Source organism: Mustelus asterias, chromosome 1 (assembly GCF_964213995.1).
Source record: "Mustelus asterias chromosome 1, sMusAst1.hap1.1, whole genome shotgun sequence".
Lineage (NCBI taxonomy): Eukaryota > Metazoa > Chordata > Chondrichthyes > Carcharhiniformes > Triakidae > Mustelus > Mustelus asterias.
This window is the reverse complement of record NC_135801.1, coordinates 52,816,357-52,838,439: the sequence shown is the minus strand read 5'-3', so window position 1 is coordinate 52,838,439 and position 22,083 is coordinate 52,816,357.

The window sequence follows — 22,083 nt, the reverse complement described above, 5'->3', positions numbered from 1 at the left end:
TCCCTTTTTCTTGTAATTGTGCACAAGATGGAGAGGCTGTTTTACAGGTCTTTCCTAATTCAAGTTTTAATCTTATTTTGGAGATATGGAATGTATAACTGCTCTTTTATTTTAGTAGTTATTCCCTGACTGATGCTGGTACTCCACTCTTGCTACCCTCAGTGCTTCTTCCAAGCGCTGTGCAATATGGATGTGCACTGAGTCATCAGCTGAGGGAGTAGGCTGTGTGGCAATCAGCATGTTTCCATCTCTGTGTTCGACCTGATGCCATAAGCCTTCATGGAGTAAAGGAAAATTCCTAGGCCCACTCCCTCCTAACTGTACACCATTGTGCCACTACCTCTGGTGGGTCAGTCCTGCCAGTGGGATAGAGCATACTCAAGAATGGTGATGGGGCGTCTGGGACATTGGCTGTTAGATATGGTTTGGGGAGAGCTGGCAAAGCACTCCCTTTTCAGAAAGCCATCACAGCTTGTGTCACTCAGGCATTTAACAGGCCAGTGTTGGGGCTCCCCAAGGACCAAGAACCTCAGAGGCAGATGTCCCACCCGTCAAGAACTACCAACCAATCAGAGGCTGGCAACCATTCTGTACTCAGCAGCACCACCAGAGAAATAGTGGCTGCTATTGGTACTACACCCAGCTGATTCAGGCACCTGAGTGATGGCAGGGTTGTGGTGTGGATATCATGGGGGATGGTGTCAGCAGCAAGGACAGGGTGTGGCTCTTAGCAGGCCACTTCTTCTCATTGCCAGGTCCCTTGATCAGGCACTGAATACCTTTGATCCCACAGCCAGGAGCCCACAAGCAAATACGCCAGGGTTTGCTTGTCATATGTAGAATGTTGTGGGTTCCTTAAATTAACAACATCAAGAACTTTCAACAAAGGTAGTTTATTCCTGAGCTCAACAACTGCATACAACATTTGTGCTCTGCCCACGCTCATGGGGAGAACTCCAGCAGTCCAACCACATGACCTCTTTTGTAACCGTGTCATCACATTCTCACGTGACCACTCAGTCTACATCGTTCTGTTCAGGCAGGACACCCAGTGACATGAGATATAACCGTGCAGTGTGCACAATAGTAAACTATGTACAGACCATTGTGTGACATACAATTCAACAAACTGACAATGCATAACTCTTTATATATATATATTGAGACGCGGATTAGGCTGTAGCAACTGGTGCATAGCCCATCGCATCCCCCCACTGCCTCCCCACCTCCCTCCACCTCCCCACCTTTTCAGTTGGAAAGAAAACTGAAATTCAAAAGTCAGTTTGAGGCTAAGTGTTAATTAAATACTAGAATCTTGTGTTCAGCCTGCTCAAACTCCCTGAGCATATGATTTCACCAGTTGTTGGTGCTGTAGTCTTTCTGTGACCAGTGTTTTCATTGTTAATAACACAGAAAATCTGTGTGCTCGTCAGGTGCAGGATTTGCTGGGTTGGTCTCTGTAGGAGTCTGCACGTCCATTGGTACAGGGGACTGGTGCCATAGGCAAGATGATGCGGAGCATGGCTGTGTACCACTGCCAGCTGCTCATGGCAACATGCGGTTTGAATCTTGACCATTTGACCTGGTGTTAGAGGGCTGAATCTGTGAGCATCTCAATTATAGTGCATTTTGCTTTTCCATCTGTGTTGCAGGAGGGCATCATTTATGTTGGTTTCAAGTTTAGACTGCAGCAGTACTTTGGCAAAAGGAATTGCCAATCATCCTCCTGGTATGCTTGGAAAGGAGTTGGCGTGTTGGCTAGAGCAGGTCCTATCACAGTAGATTTTGTAGGCTGAGTACAGCATAGTAGTATTTGTGATCTCAGGCACATGTCTCAAGGAGATGCCTTGGCTGAGCAAACCACCCTTTCCACCAAACTATTTGACTGTGGATATGGGGGCTACTCGTGATATGCTCAAAGTCCCATATGTGTGCAAAGTTGTAAAATTCAATGGAGCCAAATTGGCGAGTGTTGTCTGTCATGGGTCTCTGCGGGATGCCATGTATGGCAAAGTATCTCTTAAGTTTGATGATTACTGTTTTACTCGTCATGTTTATCAGGTGGTCAAGTTCAAACCACTCGGAACACAAATCAACAATGACTAAATGTTGTTTGCTATTCCATTTGAAGGTATCAGCTGCTGTGAATAGCCATGGGAGATCAGGGACCTCCTGTAAATGTTCCTTTACTTGAGTGGCTTGAGTGAATTGTATGGTGCACATCTGAAGATTTCCTTTTCCATGGCTGCATACATGGAGAGCCAGTACAGTGATTTCCTGGCCTATATCTGGTTGCTTCCAACCCTGGATACCCATGATGAAGTTGCTGGGTGTAGTACCTCTGAAGAGAGTAGTGATGAGAAAACGCTGGCCACACAGTATCAGTCCATCCTGTACGGTTAGTTCATTTGTGATGGTGAAGAATGTGCAGAGCTTGTAGGGAAGCCTCCTTGAGGACTCAGGCCAGCCTCTCCTGGTGACATCATGCAATTGTCTGCATGTGATGTCGCCTGTATGGCACCTTTGAGTTCCTGAATTCAATGAGGACAGCACCTCTATTGCCATAATGTCTATGTCTTCCTCATGATGTCTGGTCTGTGATGGCTAAGAAAGCTTATACATGAGTGGCTGGTGATCTGTTTCAACAGTTGCAGGATGACCATATATGAAATCATGAAATTTCTGACAGGTGAAAACTAAAACAAAAAGTTCCAATTCAATCTGAGCAGAATGAGTCTCAGTGTTAGTGAGGGGACCTTGAAGCAAAGACTATTGGTCTGCCGTTCTGGATACAGACTGAACCAAGTCCATGCTGGGAGACATCTGCTGAGGATGAATGTGAGTATGAGTGCTCAAACGTCAAAGTATTATAGCACCACTGGGGCTGAGAGTGCCTGTTTGAGTCTGTTAAAGACCACTGTGTGGTGCTCCTGCTGACACCATTCATTCTCCTGGTGGAGAAGTTTGTGAAGAGGTCCAGTGACCTCACTATAACATGGGGTAAACTTAGAAAGATAATTTGTCATACCAAGAAAGCTCTGTAAAGTGTGCTTGTCCATGGGAATGGCCATCTGTTGTATAGCCCTTGTCTTGTCTAGTTCGGGCTTTACACCATTGGCTGTGATTAAATAGCCAACGTAAGGAACCTGGTTGACCCTGAATCTGCATTTTGCAGAGTTAAGCTTTAATTGGGTGGTCCTGATTCTGTCAAAAGATGAAGATGTGAATCATGTCCTTGCATGGTATCACCCCAAACAAGGATGTCATCAACAATGAACTTGCAAGGTTGACCTGCGAAAAGTTGCTCCATGGACTGCTGGAAAACCTTACTGGTAGTGGAGATCCCTTAGTGCATCTTGGAGACATGAATGTGGTTAGTTTTGAGGATTCCTCATCTGGGGCAGCATGGTGGCACCTCATAGCACCAGGGACCTGGGTTCGATTCCAGCCTGGGGAGACTGTCTGTGTGGAGTTTACACATTCTCCCTGTGTCTGCATGTGTTTCCTCCAACTGCTCTGGTTTCCTGTCACAGTCCAAAGATGTGCGGGTTAGGTGGATTTTCCATTCTAAATTGCTCCTTAGTGTCAGGGGGACTAGCAGTGTAAATACTTGGGGTTATGGGGATAGGGCCTGGGTGGGATCGTTGTTGGTGCAGGCTTGATGGGATGAATGGCCTCCTTCTGCACTGTAGGGATTCTATGCTTTCTAACAGATTCGCCAAAGCCTTCATCTCTCATCAAGAATGATGAACATCATGGCATTAATTGACAGCAGGATGGAAAGATCATTAGCAGGCTTTCCCTGTCCTGGACTTAAATGGGGTGGATGTGGAAACGAACAGAATCCCAACTACCATCCTCCCGCCTGATTAAATGCCTCCTGCCACCATGGGTTGGACATAAAATGTCAGGCTGTTGCTTGATGAGTCTGTGGGATGGCTTCCCCAATTATGGCACAAATTCCCAGATGTTAGTGAAGAGAACATTGCAGAGTCAGCTGGGCAGGGTGTGCCTTTGTTGTTTTTGGTGCCTATGTCATTGCCTGGTGGTATGTCCAATTTTATTCTTTTTTAACCTTTGTGTCATGGTTTAATACGATTAAGTAGCTTGCTAGAAAATTTTAGAGGACAGTTAAGAGTCAAGAACAGTGCTGTGGGTCATATGTAGGCTAGACTGGATTAGTACAGCAAACTTCTTTCCCTGAAAATATTAATGAGCCATTATGATAATATGGTAGCTTCATGATCATTATGAAAGAAACTAGCATTTTTGTTCCCTATTTTATTCATTAATTGAATTTAAATTCCTCCAGTTGCTCGTGATAGGATTTGAATTCATGTTTCTGGAGGATTAGTCTAGGCACGGTGGCACAATGGTTAGCACTGCTGCCTCACAGCTCCAGGGACTGTGGTTCGATTCCCAGCTTGGGTCACTGTCTGTGTGGAGTTTGCATCTTCTCCTGTGTCTGCGTGTGTTTTCTCCATGTGCTCCAATTTCTTCCTACATTCCAAAGATGTGTGGGTTAGGTGGATTGACCTTGCTAAATTGCCCCTTAGTGTCAGGGGGATTAGCTAGGGTAAATGAATGGAGTTATGGGGATAGGGCCGAGGTGGGATTGTGGTTGGTGCAGACTTGATGGGCCAAATGGCCTCCTTCTGCACTGTAGGATTCTATGATTAGTATCTGGTATCCTAAGGTTTGGGCCTGCCATATAGTCTTTATATGACTATAAAATTATCTTGAGTGTGACTATTTGGATTGGGGGAAGGCTAACTTCAGTGGGATTAGGCAGAAATTGGCGGCTGTTCATTGGGAGAGGCTGTTTGAGGGTAAATCCACATCTGGCATGTGGGAGTCTTTTAAGGAACAGTTGTTAGGGCTGCAGGATAGGCATGTGCCTGTAAAAAAGAAGGATAGGAAGGGTAGGATTCGAGAGCCGTGGATAACCAGGGAAATTGAGGGATTGGTCAAAAAGAAAAGAGAGGCATACGTTAGGTCCAGGCAGCTAAAAACGGAGGGAGCTCTGGAGGAATACAAAGAAAGTAGGAAAGAACTCAAACGAGGAATTAGAAGGGCAAAAAGGGGTCATGAAATGCCCTTGGCAGACAGGATTAAGGAGAATCCCAAGGCAATCCCAAGTGCACCCACCTGCAGCTCCTCCAAGACCATGTTAGGGAGCTGGAGCTGGAGTTGGATGAGCTTAGGGTCATCAGGGAGGCAGAGAGGGCCATAGACACAAGCTTCAGGGATATAGTTGCTCCAGGGAATGAAAATAGATGGGTGACAGTGAGAGGGGCTGGGAGGAAGCAGTCGGTGCGGGGATCCCCTGTGGTCGTTCCCCTTAGCAACAAGTATTCCACTTTGGATACAGGTGAGGGGGGCGACCTAGCAGTGGTAAGCCGCAGTGACCAGATCGCCAGCGCTGAGTCCGTCCCTGTGGCTCAGAAGGGAAAGGGGGAGAGCGGTAGAGCTATAGTTATTGGGGACTCGTTTGTTAGAGGGATAGATAGGAGGTTCTGTGGCAACAAGAGAGACTCACGGATGGTATGTTGCCTCCCGGATGCCAAGGTCCGTGACATCTCCGACCGTGTCTTCAGGATTCTAAAGGGGGAGGGGGAACAGTCACAAGTCGTGGTGCACGTCGGCACCAAAAACATAGGTAAGAGAGGGGACGGGGATTTAAAACAGGAATTCAGGGAGCTAGGGTGGAAGCTGAGAGCCAGGACAAAACAGGTTGTCATCTCTGGTATGTTGCCGGTGCCACGAGATAGCGAGTTGAGGAACAGGGAGAGAGTGCAGTTAAACACATGGATGCAGGGATGGTGTAGGAGGGAGGGTTTCAGCTATGTGGATAATTGGAACACTTTCTGGGGAAGGTGGGACCTGTACCAACAGGACGGGGTGCACCTGAACCAGAGGGGCACCAATATCCTGGGAGGGAAATTTGCTACAGCTCTTCGGGGGGGTTTAAACCAATTTGTCAGGGGGATGGGAAAAGGAGTTGTAGTCCGGAGGTCAGTGAGTGTAGTGAGGTACTGGGAAGGGTATCATGGTCAAAGGTGGGTACCAGCAGACAAGAAGGTGGGTTGAAGTGTGTCTACTTCAATGCAAGGAGCATCCGAAATAAGGTAGGTGAACTTGGGGCGTGGATTGGCACTTGGGACTACGATGTTGTGGCCATTACGGAGACATGGGTAGAACAAGGACAGGAATGGTTGTTGGAAGTTCCGGGGTATAGATGTTTCAGTAAGTGTAGGGTAGCTGGTAAAAGAGGTGGAGGAGTGGCACTGTTAATCAAGGATAGTCTAACGGCTGCAGAAAGGCATTTCGAAGGGGATCTGCCTACAGAGGTAATATGGGCTGATGTTAGGAATAGGAAAGGAGCGGTCACGTTGTTAGGAGTTTACTATAGGCCCCCAAATAGTAATAGAGATGTGGAGCAAGAAATTGCTAAGCAGATTATGGATAGGTGTGGAGGTCACAGGGTAGTTGTCATGGGGGACTTTAACTTTCCAAATATTGATTGGAGCCTTTATAGGTCGAATAGTTCGGATGGGGCAGTTTTTGTGCAATGTGTGCAGGAGGGGTTCCTGACACAATATGTGGATAAGCCGACAAGAGGTGGGGCCACATTGGATTTGGTAATGGGAAATGAACCGGGCCAAGTGTTGGATTTGGTTGTGGGAGAGCACTTTGGAGATAGTGACCACAATTCGGTGTCTTTTGTTATTGCAATGGAGAGGGAGAGGGCCATGCAGCAGGGCATAGTGTACAATTGGGGGAGAGGTAATTATGATCAAATCAGGCGGGAATTAGGAAGCATAGGATGGGAACAAAAATTGTCAGGGAAAGGCACTAATGAAAAGTGGAACTTTTTCAAGGAACAAATACTGCATGTCCTTGATAGGTATGTCCCTGCCAGGCAGAGAGGAAATGGCCGAGTGAGGAAACCATGGTTCACAAAAGAGGTGGAATGTCTTGTCAAGAGGAAGAAGGAAGCATATGTAAGGTTGAGAAAACAAGGTTCAGTTGGCGCGATGGAGGGTTACAAGTTAGCAAGAAATGAGCTGAAAAAGGGGCTTAGGAGAGCTAGGAGGGGGCATGAGAAGTCCTTGGCGGGTCGGATCAAGGAAAACCCCAAGGCTTTTTACTCTTATGTGAGGAATAAAAGAATGACCATGGTGAGGTTGGGGCCGGTCAAGGACGACAGTGGGTATTTGTGCATGGAGTCAGAAGAGATAGGAGAGGTGATGAATGAATACTTTTCTTCGGTGTTCACCAAGGAGAGGGGCCATGTTTTTGAGGAAGAGAGGGTGTCACAGGCTGATAGGCTGGAGGAAGTAGATGTTCGGAGGGAAGATGTACTAGCAATTTTGAATAAACTGAAAGTTGATAAGTCCCCTGGGCCTGATGAAATATATCCTAGGAGTCTTTGGGAGGCAAGGGATGAGATAGCAGAGCCTTTGGCATTGATCTTTGCGTCCTCACTGTCCACGGGGGTGGTGCCAGAGGACTGGACAGTGGCGAATGTGGTTCCTCTGTTTAAGAAAGGGAATAGAAATGACCCTGGTAATTATAGGCCGGTTAGTCTTACTTCGGTGGTCGGTAAGTTGATGGAAAAGGTCCTCAGGGATAGGATTTACGACCATTTAGAAAGATGCAGCTTAATCCGGGATAGTCAGCACGGATTTGTGAAGGGCAAGTCTTGCCTCACAAATTTGATAGAATATTTTGAGGAGGTAACTAAGTATGTAGATGAAGGTAGTGCAGTTGATGTCATATACATGGATTTTAGTAAGGCGTTTGATAAAGTCCCCCATGGTCGGCTTATGAAGAAAGTAAGGATGTGTGGGATAGAGGGAAGTTTGGCCGATTGGATAGGTAACTGGCTATCTAACAGAAGACAGAGGGTGGTGGTGGATGGAAAATTTTCGGACTGGAAACCGGTTACCAGCGGAGTGCCACAGGGATCAGTGCTTGGTCCTCTGCTATTTGTCATTTTTATAAATGACTTGGAGGAGGGGGCTGAAGGGTGGATCAGTAAATTTGCTGATGACACCAAGATTGGTGGAGTAGTGGATGAGGTGGAGGGCTGTTGTAGGCTGCAAAGAGATATAGATAGGATGCAGAGCTGGGCTGAAAAATGGCAAATGGAGTTTAACCCTGACAAATGCGAGGTGATTCATTTTGGTAGGACAAATTTAAATGTGGATTACAGGGTCAAAGGTAGGGTTCTGACGAATGTGGAGGAACAGAGAGATCTTGGGGTTCATATCCATAGATCTCTGAAGGTTGCCACTCAAGTGGATAGAGCCGTGAAGAAGGCCTATAGTGTGTTGGCGTTCATTAACAGGGGGTTTGAGTTTAAGAGCCGTGGGGTTATGCTGCAACTGTACAGGACCTTGGTGAGACCACATTTGGAATATTGTGTGCAGTTCTGGTCACCTCACTACAAGAAGGATGTGGAGACACTGGAAAGAGTGCAAAGGAGATTTACCAGGATGCTGCCTGGTTTGGAAGGTAGGTCTTATGAGGAAAGGTTGAGGGAACTTGGGCTTTTCTCTTTGGAGCGGAGGAGGTTGAGAGGAGACTTGATAGAGGTTTATAAGATGATGAGGGGGATAGATAGAGTGAATGTTCAAAAACTATTTCCTCGGGTGAATGGAGTGGTAACGAGGGGGCATAACTATAGGGTTCATGGTGGGAGATATAGGAAGGATGTCCGAGGTAGGATTTTAACTCAGAGAGTGGTTGGGGTGTGGAATGGACTGCCTGCAGGGATAGTGGAGTCAGAAACTTTAGGAACATTTAAGAAGCTATTGGATAGGCACATGGAGTACTTCGGGATGATAGGGAGGAAATAGCTTGATTTGGGTTTCAGACAAAGCTCGGCACAACATCGTGGGCCGAAGGGCCTGTTCTGTGCTGTACTGTTCTATGTTCTATGTTCTATTTTATTCATACGTTAGGAACAAAAGGGTTGTCAGGGAAAAAATCGGACCTCTCAGGGACAAAAGTGGGGAATTATGCTGAGAGCCCAAAGAAGTAGGGGAGATCCTAAATGAATACTTTGTGTCGGTATTCACAAAGGAGAGGGATGTGTTGACTGGGAGTATCTCGGAGGGGAGTGTTGACTCGTTAGAGAAAATCTCCATTACAAGGGAGGAAGTGTTAGGTTTTTTAGGGAATATAAAGACTGACAAATCCCCAGGGCCTGATGGAATCTACCCAAGGCTGCTCAGGGAGACGAGAGATGAAATCGTTGGGCCCCTGACGCAAATCTTTGTCTCTTCACTGGACACAGGTCAGGTCCCAGAGGATTGGAGGATAGCTAATGTGGTCCCGTTATTTAAGAAGGGTAGGAAGGACAACCCGGGAAATTATAGGCCGGTGAGCTTGACGTCCGTGGTAAGGAAATTGTTGGAGAGGATTCTTATAGATATGATGTATGCGCATTTAGAAAGGAATAAACTCATTAACGATAGTCAGCATGGTTTTGTGAGAGGGAGGTCATGCCTCACTAACCTGGTGGAGTTTTTTGAAGAAGTGACTAGAATGGTTGACGAGGGAAGGGCCGTGGATGTCATCTATATGGACTTTAGTAAAGCGTTTGACAAAGTCCCTCATGGTAGGTTGGTGCAAAAGGTTGGATCTCATGGGATAAAGGGGGAGGTGGCTAGATGGGTGGAGAACTGGCTTGGTCACGGAAGACAGAGGGTGGTAGTGGAAGGGTCTTTTTCCAGCTGGATGCCTGTGACTAGTGGTGTTCCGCAGGGCTCTGTATTGGGACCTCTGCTGTTTGTGATTTATATAAATCATCTGGAAGAAGGTGTAACTGGGGTGATCAGTAAGTTTGCGGACGACACGAAAATGGCTGGACTTGCTGATAGTAAGGAACATTGTCAGAGGCTACAGAAGGATATAGATAGGCTGGAAATTTGGGCAACGAAATGGCAGATGAAGTTCAATCCAGATAAATGCGAAGTGATGCATTTTGGTAGAACTAACATAGGGGGGACCTACACAATAAATGGCAGAACCATAAAGGGTGTAGAAACGCAGAGGGACCTGGGTGTGCAAGTCCACAGATCCTTGAAGGTGATGTCACAGGTGGAGAAGGTAGTGAATAAGGCATATGGCATGCTTGCCTTTATAGGACGGGGCATAGAGTATAAAAGTTGGGGTCTGATGTTACGGTTGTATAGAACGTTGGTTCGGCCGCATTTGGAATACTGCGCCCAGTTCTGGTCGCCACAGTACCAGAAGGACGTGGAGGCTTTAGAGTGAGTGCAGAGGAGGTTTACCAGGATGTTGCCTGGTATGGAAGGGCTTAGCTATGAGGAGAGATTGGGTAAACTGGGGTTGTTCTCACTGGAAAGACGGAGGATGAGGGGTGACCTAATAGAGGTGTATAAAATTATGAAAGGCATAGATAGGGTGAATGGTGGGAAGCTTTTTCCCAGGTCGGTGGTGATGTTCATGAGGGGTCATAGGTGAGGGGGACGTATTTTACACAGAGGGTGGTGGGGGCCTGGAATGCGCTGCCGGGCAAGGTGGTGGAGGCGGACACACTGGGAACATTTAAGACTTATCTAGATCGCCACATGAACGGAGGGATACAAAAGAATGGTCTAGTTTCGACCAGGGAGCGGCGCGGGCTTGGAGGGCCGTAGGGCCTGTTCCTGTGCTGTATTGTTCTTTGTTCATGTCTAATCATCAAAATACTAGCCATAGTATTTGAACAAATATCCCAGGAATTGCATTGCACAAATTTACTAAACACATCTAAATCATCCTTGAATAAAATGTGAGCCTACATTTGATAACACTGCATACGTCCACAGAAAAATCTATTAATTTCATGTTCTCTCTGGCAGATTATTTCATCATCCATGGAAAGGGATGCAATTTGCCAGAAAAGGAATTAAGTTTCCTAAATAGAAGAACATGGAGCTGGTAAAGAAATATTAGTATTTGTATGTGATCTACAATGCTATAATACCCAAGGGATTATCTTTCATAAAGCACACTGTTTTGCTCGCTATTTTTGTCTAAAGTGTTAAATCTAGAAATCATCACCTCTGTGAATGTATATTAATAGGCTCCAATCTGAGAACTTTCTTTTATTACTGATCCTCTCCAGATTATTTTCCACAATCCATTGTTCATAACTGAAATGTTGGTTGCATGTCTCCTTTTTTTTGTTCTGAGGAAGAGTCGACCATCTGCAGATTATTTGTTTCACTTTTTTACGGATAGTCCCTCCCTTATTCTCTTGCTTATTCACTTTCTCCCCATCCTATCCCTTGTTTTTTTTTAGTAAGTAGTCTCACAACACCAGGTTAAAGTCCAACAGGTTCATTTGGTAGCACGAGTTTTCAGAGCGCTGCTCCTTCATCAGGTGAGCGCAGGATTTGTTTCACAAACAGGGCATATATAGACACAAACTCAATTCCAAGATAATGGTTTGAATGCGAGTCTTAACAGGTAATCAAGTCTTTACAGATGCAGACAATGTGAGTGGAGGGAGGGTTAAGCACAGGTTTAAGAGGTGTGAATTGTCTCCAGCCAGGACAGTTAGTGAGATTTTGCAAGCCCAGGCAAGTCATTGGGGTTACAGATAGTGTGACATGAATCCAAGATCCTGGTTGAGATCATCCTCATGTGTGCGGAACTTGGCTATCAGTTTCTGCTCAGCGATTCTGTGTTGTCGTGTGTCGTGAAGGCCGCCTTGGAGCACACTTACCCGAAGATCAGAGGCTGAATGCCCTTGACTGCTGAAGTGTTCCCCGACAGGACGAGAACACTCCTGCCTGGTGATTGTCGAGCGATGTCCATTCATCCATTGTCGTAGTGTCTGCATGGTCTCGCCACTGTACCATGCGTCAGGACATCCTTTCCTGCAGTATATCAGGTAGTCATGATGTGGAGATGCCGGCGTTGGACTGGGGTAAGCACAGTAAGAAGTCTCACAACACCAGGTTAAAGTCCAACAGGTTTATTTGGTAGCAAATACCATAAGCTTTCGGAGCACAGCTCCTTCGTCAGATGGAGTGGATATCTGTTCTCCAACAGTGCACAGACACAGAAATCAAGTTACAGAATACTAATTAGAATGCAAATCTCTACAGCCAGCCAGGTCTTAAAGGTACAGACAATGTGGGTGGAGGGAGCATTCAACACAGGTTAAAGAGATGTGTATTGTCTCCAGACAGAACAGCGAGTGAGATTCTGCAAGATCAGGGGGAAAGCTGTGGGGGTTACTGATAATGTGACATAAATCCAACGTCCCGGTTTAGGCCGTCCTCGTGTGTGCGGAACTTGGCTATCAGTTTCTGCTCAGCGACTCTGCGCTGTCGTGTGTCATGAAGGCCGCCTTGGAGAACACTTACCTGAAGATCCAAGGCTGAATGCCCGTGACTGCTGAAGTGCTCCCCCACAGGAAGAGAACAGTCTTGCCTGGTGATTGTCGAGCGGTGTTCATTCATCCGTTGTCGTAGTGTCTGCATGGTCTCCCCAATGTACCATGCGTCAGGACATCCTTTCCTGCAGTATATCAGGTAGTCATGATGTGGAGATGCCGGCGTTGGACTGGGGTAAGCATCATTGTTTTTTTTAGATAGCTCCAAGTTGCACGTCTATGATTTATGGATGTCATAATCCTTATGTTGAAAGTAGATGCACTGAATGATTTCCTGAAAGTATACATTTTCATGGGGTCTTTAACATTTATCTTTGCCTAATGAGTTCCCTAAAACTCGGCACGGTAGCACAGTGGTTAGCACTGCTGCTTCACAGCTCCAGGGACCTGGGTTCGATTCCCGGCTTGGGCCACTGTCTGTGTGGAGTTTGCACATTCTCCTCGTGTCTGCGTGGGTTTCCTCCGGGTGCTCCGGTTTCCTCCCACCGTCTAAAGATGTGCGGGTTAGGTTGGTTGGCCATGCTAAAATTGCCCTTAGTGTCCTGGGATGCGTAGGTTAGAGGGAGTAGTGGGTAAATATGTAGGGATATGGTGGTAGGGCCTGGGTGGGATTGTGGTCGGTGCAGACTCGATGGGCCGAATGGCCTCTTTCTGTGCTGTAGGGTTTCTAAGATTCTAAGAAAATATACATAATGGGATGAAGTTGGTCTTTCGTAACAGTAAATTCAGTATACCCAATTCAGTAAGACCAATGTCATTTCTCTAAGAGTTTGATCAAAGGACTCCATGTTCCTGACTAGAAGACAAAACAAAATGGAAATGAAAGAAATATGGCAAAAGGCAAGTGAAGATGAAAGCAAAAGAAATTCTAAGTAAACACCTCGTACATAGGCAACAAAAAAAATGAAAAAGAAAAATCAAGAAAAGAGAGAAAACAAGAAGGACAACAAAGTAGCAATGTGATTAGAGGACTGGAAACAACTGGACCAGGAGGAGATCTCATGTTGCCCCAGCTAAAAATCATATCCTCTGTCCTATTTTCATATATTTCCACTAAAAATGCTTATCCTCACACTTTTAATTGAAATTGCCTATGTAAATTGTCAAGTGGTGATGCTACTTGATTCATTGAACTGACAAGAACTTCTACTTTTATACTACCAGCTGGGTGTAAAACTCCTTGAAAACGTTATCTTATTGAATGAGGTGTAAGGTGTTTTTAATAGTCACTAAATTGATAACGACAAAAAGTAATCTTTGCCATCTTTGGTAGGAAGGTCTAATTACAAGTTTGCACATTCTGTTTCTTATATGTGAGAATTGATAATATAAAAAGTTGAAAAAGAAGTATACATTGAGGTAATACTTTTAATGTGTTATGAGTCAATCTCCCATGATAATATAAATGGAGATTTGATGTCAAATGTAGTCTTCAGCTGAAGTAGGGTTAGCAGGCTGAGAATAATTGACCAGGGTACTCAGACAAAATTTAGTTCCCATTTTAAAAGCAATTCTTACATTTATATTTCCAATATAAATTCATATGTCTCAAATATAATACAGGGCCATCATTGCCGTGAGTTTGTAATTACAGCATGAAAAATTCAAATCAGCAATTTCCATTATAAACCTGGATACAGAATCTACTGTGGAAAAAATGTGATTGGAAGTATGTGCCAGTATAAAGTTTTTAATGGCCTGGATTTTGCCATCAATAACAAAGCGATGGAATTTGCCATTGATCTCAAAGTTGCCAAGAAATATCTATCTCTGTGGTATGGATTTACTCATTCAGAATGTTCATTTGAATTTGGCACCAAGTAAGGAGTTCTCCAGGGCTCCTACAGCAATAATAATATCAAGCAAAGTAAGCAGCCAATCCCATTGATGGATTCTCAGTGACAATAATCGAAGTAAGTTTAGAGAATGAACATCCACATGGGGTCAAATTTGAAGCTCAAATGTTATAAACTAACATTTAAAAAATGATTACTTTAAAACATGCAGAATATTGTAATTCCGCAAAAATGAATTTGGTTTTTCAGGGCCAGATAGCTTGTTCAAGAGTAACTTTCACAGAATCACAGATTGTTACAGCACAGAAGGAGGCTATTTGGTCCATAGTGTTTGCAGAAACTCTCCAAATGAGCAATGAACCGAGTGCCATTCCCTTGCCTTCTCCCATAGCCCTACACAATCTTCCTCTGTAGAAAATAATCCAATTCCTTCCTGAATGTCTTGATTGAATCTTCCTCCACCACACTTACAGGCAACACACTGCAGATCTTAACCACCTGCTACATAATAACATTTCTCCTTATGCCTCCATTGCTTCTTTTGACAATGACCTTAATTCAGTGCCCTGTCCTTTCTGTATCCTCCCTAATGCCTTCACACCTTTCCTAAAATGTAGCACCCAGAACTAACATAAGGATCATGTCATACATAAATCACAGACATGCAATAATCCATTTGAAGCCGAAACACTGTTTTATACGAGTTTAACCTAACCTCCTTGTTCTTGTACTCTTATACCCTTACAGGTCGAATAACCTTCATCTGTAAATCTGAAAACCAAACACAACCAAAAACCATATCATGACCTTCAGTACAGGAGGTCCCTCTCCTGAGACAACACAATATGAGCCAACATGACCTGAGCCAACACAAACTGTTCTGGCCTCACCCGACCTTTCGTGCAGGAAGTCTAGTTGTTTGTCTACACATCAACACTCTGAACCCTCTCCTATAAGCAGAATCATAGATGGCACCATGGATGGAAATGTATTATAGTTACACTGTGTTTATGATTCAGTGATACATCTTACTTTTCTAGCCATTTTAATTACACTAGACCAGGGCTCCCCAAACCGCGGAGGAGGTTTCCGGGAGTTCCCCAAGAGCAATCATTGAAAAGTTGAAAAAAGAGGCCACACAGCTTGTCCCTTTGGAGTAAATTTGTGCTGCAGAGCAAAGAGCCAGCAGATGGCAGAGCAGGCGGTGAAAAGCGGAGAGCGGAACGGGTGGTGAAGAGCGGAGCAGACATCGGAGTGGATGGTGGACTGAGCAACAGGCAGTGGAGCAAAGGTGAGCGAGCAGAGGTGGTATGAGGAAAGGCTTCGGAGGCTGGATGGGAGAGGGGGCCAGGCAGGAGGTGAATAATACTCAGAGGAATGGACAGAAATGTGTGAATGTGAGCATGTATGAGGGAGAGGTGAGTGAGAGAGGTAACAGTTTGAATGTGTATGAGAGAAAGAGATAAGTGTCTGTATAAGAGGGAGAGAAGTGAGAGTGTGGGTGTGTTTGAGAGAGAGGTGAAAGTGAGTATGCATGAGAGAGCGCAGCGAGTGTATATGAGAGAGAGGTGAGTGTGAGAGAGGTGAGAGAGAGAGAGGAATGAGTGTGCATGTGAGATAGAGGGGGCTAAGTGTGTGTGAGAGAGATAGCGAGAGGTGAGAGAAAGGTGAGAGGGTGTGTGAGACAGAGAGGTGTGTGTGCATGCATGAGAGAGAGAGGTCAGTCAGTGTGTGAGAGAGAGTGATTGTGTGTGAGAGTGGAGTGAGTGTATTGTGAGAGAGAGTGAGTGTGTGAGTAAGATAGTGTGAGTGTGAGAGAGAGAGAAGAGGGGAGAGAGAATGAGTGTGCGTATCTGATTGAGAATCCAGTTCTCCAGCAGCACTCCTCATCTTAAATGATTGTGAGCAAAAGAAGCAGCTAGACTTCTCTCATTAAAATTGACAAAAAGATAAGATTTAAATATTTGTTGAATAAGGGAATTTTTAAATTTTAATAAATGTATACACACAAGAAATAGAAAACACTTTTATAGATTTGATTTTGCATGTTTGTACCTATTGCGCAAAAATAATTAATTTTTTGAGGTTTAACTCTTCAACATGATAATAATGTTTTTTAGGGGTTTCGTCAATACTCTTGGGAGATCAGAAAGGTTCTATGGATAGAAAGGTTTGGGAAACCTTGCTTTAGACTATAGATAGCCTAGGTTTAGGCTATTGTAATGTAAGTAGGCCTAGTCCTACAGCCAAAAACCAAAATTATCTGAAATCCACGGACATCGCTGGCCTCCCCTCCCTCCCCTCAATCCCCAACCCCACGGACATTGTTGGTCCCCCATCCCCCTAGTGATCTGGATATCTCTGGCACCCCATCTCACCAGTGACCCGGATATCTCTGGCACCCCATCACACATAACGACCTCACTGTTTCCTTGGACACAGATACTGACCTCAATGCTGCCATGCACACCCCCTGCCTGCGAGCATTCTTCCTTGTTGAATGAGAGCCTTGAGCGTTGCACTCTCTGGACACAGTACCTTGTTGAATGAAAGCCAATCAGCACCTTGGGAGATAGTTAACCCTCTACTGAAACCAGGTTCCCTTTACATTCCTCAAAGGGCTATTTTACTAATGGGCTCATGACTGGCCAAATTGACTGCACCTGCACTCTTCTAACAAGCCAGAACTGTATATAAGCTGCAATAATGGACACACAGCCAGTCACGCCAGGAAGATAGCTGGAAAGAAACCTGCCCAAGGTTCTCCGAGGCTGACCAGCGTTCTTACCTGGAGACATTGAATATGGACTTGTGTTTTAGATAAATCATAGAAATCATAGAAACCCTACAGTACAGAAAGAGGCCATTCGGCCCATCGAGTCTGCACCGACCACAATCTCACCCAGGCCCTACCCCCATATCCCGACATATTTTACCCGCTAATCCCTCTAATCTACACATCCCAGGACACTAAGGGGCAATTTTAGCATGGCCAATCAACCTAACCCGCACATCTTTTGGACTGTGGGAGGAAACCGGAGCACCCGGAGGAAACCCACGCAGACACGAGGAGAATGTGCAAACTCCACACAGACAGTGACCCGAGCTGGGAATCGAACCCAGGTCCCTGGAGCTGTGAAGCAGCAGTGCTAACCACTGTGCTACCGTGCCGCCCCAATCACTGTGCTACCGTGCCGCCCCAAATCCCCAAACAACAGTGTGTGTAAATTTCACAGGTAGTATTTCTCTTGATATGTCCATTTCAGGGGGAGGCCCCCACCTGGGATGAAGCAAATCAGAACTTCCCAGAAGCTTCAGGTGATGTATGTTGAAGTTGGAGGTCTCCTGGCCCTTGGTGGCTATCTCAACAGTTCATTGGTTTCCATTTTAAATAAGAAGAACATTTACAGAAACTTCTAAGTGAACACAAGTCCATAGTTAAAGTTTTGAATAAAACATGTCTTCACTGGTGATAACAAGAAGCATAAAATAATTGGCAGAAACTTTTGGATTTTCATATTTAACTGTGCACGTGTAAACTCCAGGGGTGGGATTTTCCAGCCGTGCCCGCCCCAAGTCCGGAAAATCCAGCCCGAGGTCAATGGACCTTTGTATGGTCCGTGTTCCACCCGCTATGGGTCCCATGGCAGGTGGGATGGGAACATTTCGCCCCAGCAGTTTGTGTCAATTTCAAAAGAGGAAGAGTGCCGAACACTGACCATTTCACCATCATTACCAGTGTAAATTAAGATAAGCAGATCATAAAAAATAGGAGCAAGAGGCTGATCTGATTGTGTCCTTGAATATATTGATGATCCAACACCCATTGAGGTTTTATGATGCAATGTGTAGCATCCCTGCTCTGAGCCTGAAGCTCTGAATTCAGGTCCCATGGATTTAAAGGTCATACAGCATGAGTTCATAATATGGCCAAACAGGTTGATTATAAACCGGTGATGCGCGTTATCACACACGAGGCTTGATGCTCAGGAAATAAAGGCTTTTATTTGCTGTAACAAGGCAGCTACTAATTATATACACGATCCCAGACTGAGGGGTCCCAGACAGAGCAGAGACCTTTATACCTCTCCCAGGAGGCGGAGCCCGACTGGGATGTACCACAATAACTATAATACAAGGTGTAACAGCCCAACCCTAACCCCAACAGCAACAAGTAGAACAACCCATCCCTAACCCCAACAGCAACATATATACATACTTGTAGTACTGGCCAGATCCTGGCTCAGTACTATCTAGTGGGAACCAACGATGGTTCACCACATTCATCCCTCCTTTGAAGACAAAGGCCGGCGGGGTACAAAAAAACAGAATAATTTGTCATCAGTCTATAAGTTCAGATGGTCAGGGGGACCGCACCGTCGTTGTGACCTCGTCAATACCGGCGATGACACCGGAGTAGGCACTTGCAGTGGCGTTCTCCCCAAGGCGATGTCCAACTGTTCCTCCACAGACTCACGGGCCGGTTGACCCTGAGGTGATGGTAATCCATGGAGTTCCGACACGCCCTGAAGTGGCGACCATCCTCTGGACTCAGGCAAGCTGTACACGGGAGTAAAAGGGTTAAGTAATGGTCCCGATGCTGCCCGCGCCATGTCCGGAGGGGAAACAAGAGTTAAGGGGTTTGTAACAGGGGGTATGGGAGCGACAGGGGTTTCCACGTCCCCTGCTGGCACCAGGTCTCGGATTGAGACCGTGTCCTCTCGCCCGTCAGGGTATGCCACATAGGCATACTGAGGGTTGGCGTGGAGGAGATGGACCTGTTCGACCAACGGGTTGGACTTGCGGGCCCTTACATGTCGCCGCAGGAGGACAGGTCCTGAGTACATCAACCAAGACGGTAATGAGGTCCCAGAGGAAGACTTCTGAGGGAATGAAAACATCCTCTCATGGGGAGTAGCGTTGGTTGCCGTACACAGGAGTGAGCGTATGGAATGGAGCGCATCAGGGAGCACCTCTTGCCAATGGGAGACTGGAAGACTTTTTGACTTCAACGCCAGTAAGACAGCCTTCCAGACTGTAGCATTCTCACGTTCCACCTGTCCGTTACTCCTAGGGTTGTAGCTCGTGGTTCTACTCGAGGCAATCCTATATGAGAGCAGGTATTGCCTCAAGTCATCGCTCACGAACGACGAGCCCCTGTCGCTGTGAATGTAGCTGGGGTACCCGAACAGGGAGAAAGATCACGGAATGCCTTGATAACCGTGGCAGCGGATGTATCAGAGCAGGGAATAACAAAAGGGAATCTAGAGTACTCGTCAATGATGTTGAGGAAGTACACATTCCGATCTGTTGAGGGAAGGGGGCCCTTAAAATCGACACTCAGTCTCTCGAAGGGACGAGTGGCCTTGACTAATTGTGCCCGGTCAGGTCGGTAAAAGTGCGGTTTGCATTCCGCGCATACCCGACAGCTTCTTGTTATGGACCTGACGTCCTCCACCGAGTAGGGCAGATTGCGGGCTTTTATAAAGTGGTAGAGCCGAGTGACCCCAGGATGGCATAGGTCATTATGGAGAGCCTGCAAACGGTCCTCCTGTATACTGGCGCATGTTCCACGCGAGAGGGCATCCGAGGGCTCATTGAGTTTCCATGGACGATACGTGATGTCATAGTTATAGGTGGAGAGTTCAATTCTCCACCGCAAGATCTTGTCGTTCTTGATCTTGCCCCTCAGCGTGTTATTAAACATGAACGCCACGGACTGCTGGTCCGTGATCAGGGTGAACCGTTTTCCCGCCAAGTAATGGCGCCAGTGCCTGACGGCCTCCACAATGGCCTGGGCCTCCTTTTCCACCGCTGAATGCCAAATTTCGGGGCCTTGGAGGGTGCGGGAAAAAAAGCCGACGGGCCTGCCCGCCTGGTTAAGTGTGGCGGCCAGGGCGAAATCAGATGCATCGCTCTCCACCTGAAAGGGGATGGACTCATCAACAGCGTGCATCGTAGCTTTCGCGATGTTGGCTTTTAATTTATCAAAGGCCAATCAGGCCTCAGGTGTTAGGGGAAAAGAAGTGGACTTAATGAGCGGACGGGCTTTGTCCGCGTAATTGGGAACCCACTGTGCATAATAAGAGAAGAAGCCTAAACATCTTCTCAGTGCTTTTGCACTAGTGGGCAGGGGAAGTTCAGAGAGGGGGCGCATACGGTCTGGATCAGGGCCAATGACCCCGTTTTCCACCACGTATCCGAGGATGGCTAAACGGTGCGTACGAAACACACACTTCTCCCTGTTGTAGGTCAGGTTCAGGCGAGATGCAGTGCGTAGGAAATTCAGATTTGTGTCGTGGTCCTGCTGGTCATGGCCACAGATGGTGACGTTATCCAGGTACGGGAAGGTAGCCCGCAGCCCGTTCTGGTCCACCATTCGGTCCATAGCACGCTGGAAGACCGAGACCCCATTGGTGACACCAAAGGGAACCCTGAGAAAGTGATACAAGCGACCATCCGCCTCAAAAGCCGTGTATTGTCGGTCCTCTGGGCGAATGGGGAGTTGGTGGTAGGCAGACTTGAGGTCTATGGTGGAGAACACCCGGTACTGCGCAATCTGATTGACCATGTCAGATATGCGCGGGAGTGGATACGCATCCAGCTGCGTGTATCTATTAATGGTCTGACTATAGTCAATGACCATCCGGGGTTTGTTCCCACTCTTGACCACCACGACCTGCGCTCTCCACGGACTAGCGCTATGTTGTATGATCCTTTCCTTGAGGAGCCGCTGAACTTCAGATCGAATGAAGATCCGATCCTCAGCGCTGTAACGCCTACTCTTAGTCGCAATGGGCTTGCAGCCTGGCACAAGATTCTGGAACAGGGAGGGTGTGGTGATCTTCAGCGTCGAGAGGCTACAGGCGGGGCGCGTTGGGCAATTTGGAGGCTGTTGTTCTCCCACTGAAAGCGAAGGGAGTGGCCCACTGTACTGTAGGGTTACACTCCTCAGTTGGACCATGAAGTTTAGTCCGAGAAGTATTGGCGCGCAAAGGTGCGGCAACACCAGGAGCTTGAAACGCTCGTAAACTGTGCCTTGCACCGTTAAAGTTACCACGCAACTCCCTAGCACGGTGGCAGACCGGGACCTTGATGCCATAGAAATTGTCTGTTTGACAGGTTGAATCCGGAGTCCACACCGCTTCACAGCGTCTGGGTGGATAAAACTCTCAGTGCTCCCGCTGTCAAACAGACAATAAATCAAGTGGTCGTTTACCTGAATGTCCATCATAGACTTGTCAAGTCTATGAGGCTTGGCCTGGTCCAGGATGATCGACGCCACCGTTGGTTCATGAGCGCCACTGCAGGCAGCTGAAATCGACGAGGATGACCCCTGCTGGTCGTTCGCAGTCGGTGCCGACCAACATGGCCGCTTCCATAGGTCGCACATGGGTGATGGCGCCAAACTCAGCAACCCCTGGTGGTCACACATCTTCGACTCCGTCGACCGTAATGGCGTCGTCCTGGCCTCGCACGTGGACGAAACCCTCGACGATGTCGACGACGAAGAACCAGGCTCTGAGGAATCGCAGGCCGCACTGCTGTTCCGAGAAGTAGATTTAGATCGGCACACTTTCGAATAGTGCCCCTTCTTACCGCAGGCGGAGCACAACACAGCTTTAGCGGGACACCATTGCCGAATATGCTTCGCTCCCCCACAGAAGTAACACCGCGGGCCGCCCGGAGCTGCTGCCATCGTCTGGCCCGAGTGTGAGCACGCCATTACGCAGCATTTCGAACCCGAGGGACGAGGAGGGAATGGCGACTGCTCCTGCCACGTTGTCTCCACGTGGTCTTCAGGATACAATACTAGGCTTTTGGAGGCCGTCTCCAGCATCTCCGCTAGTTCTATTGCCTGGGTGA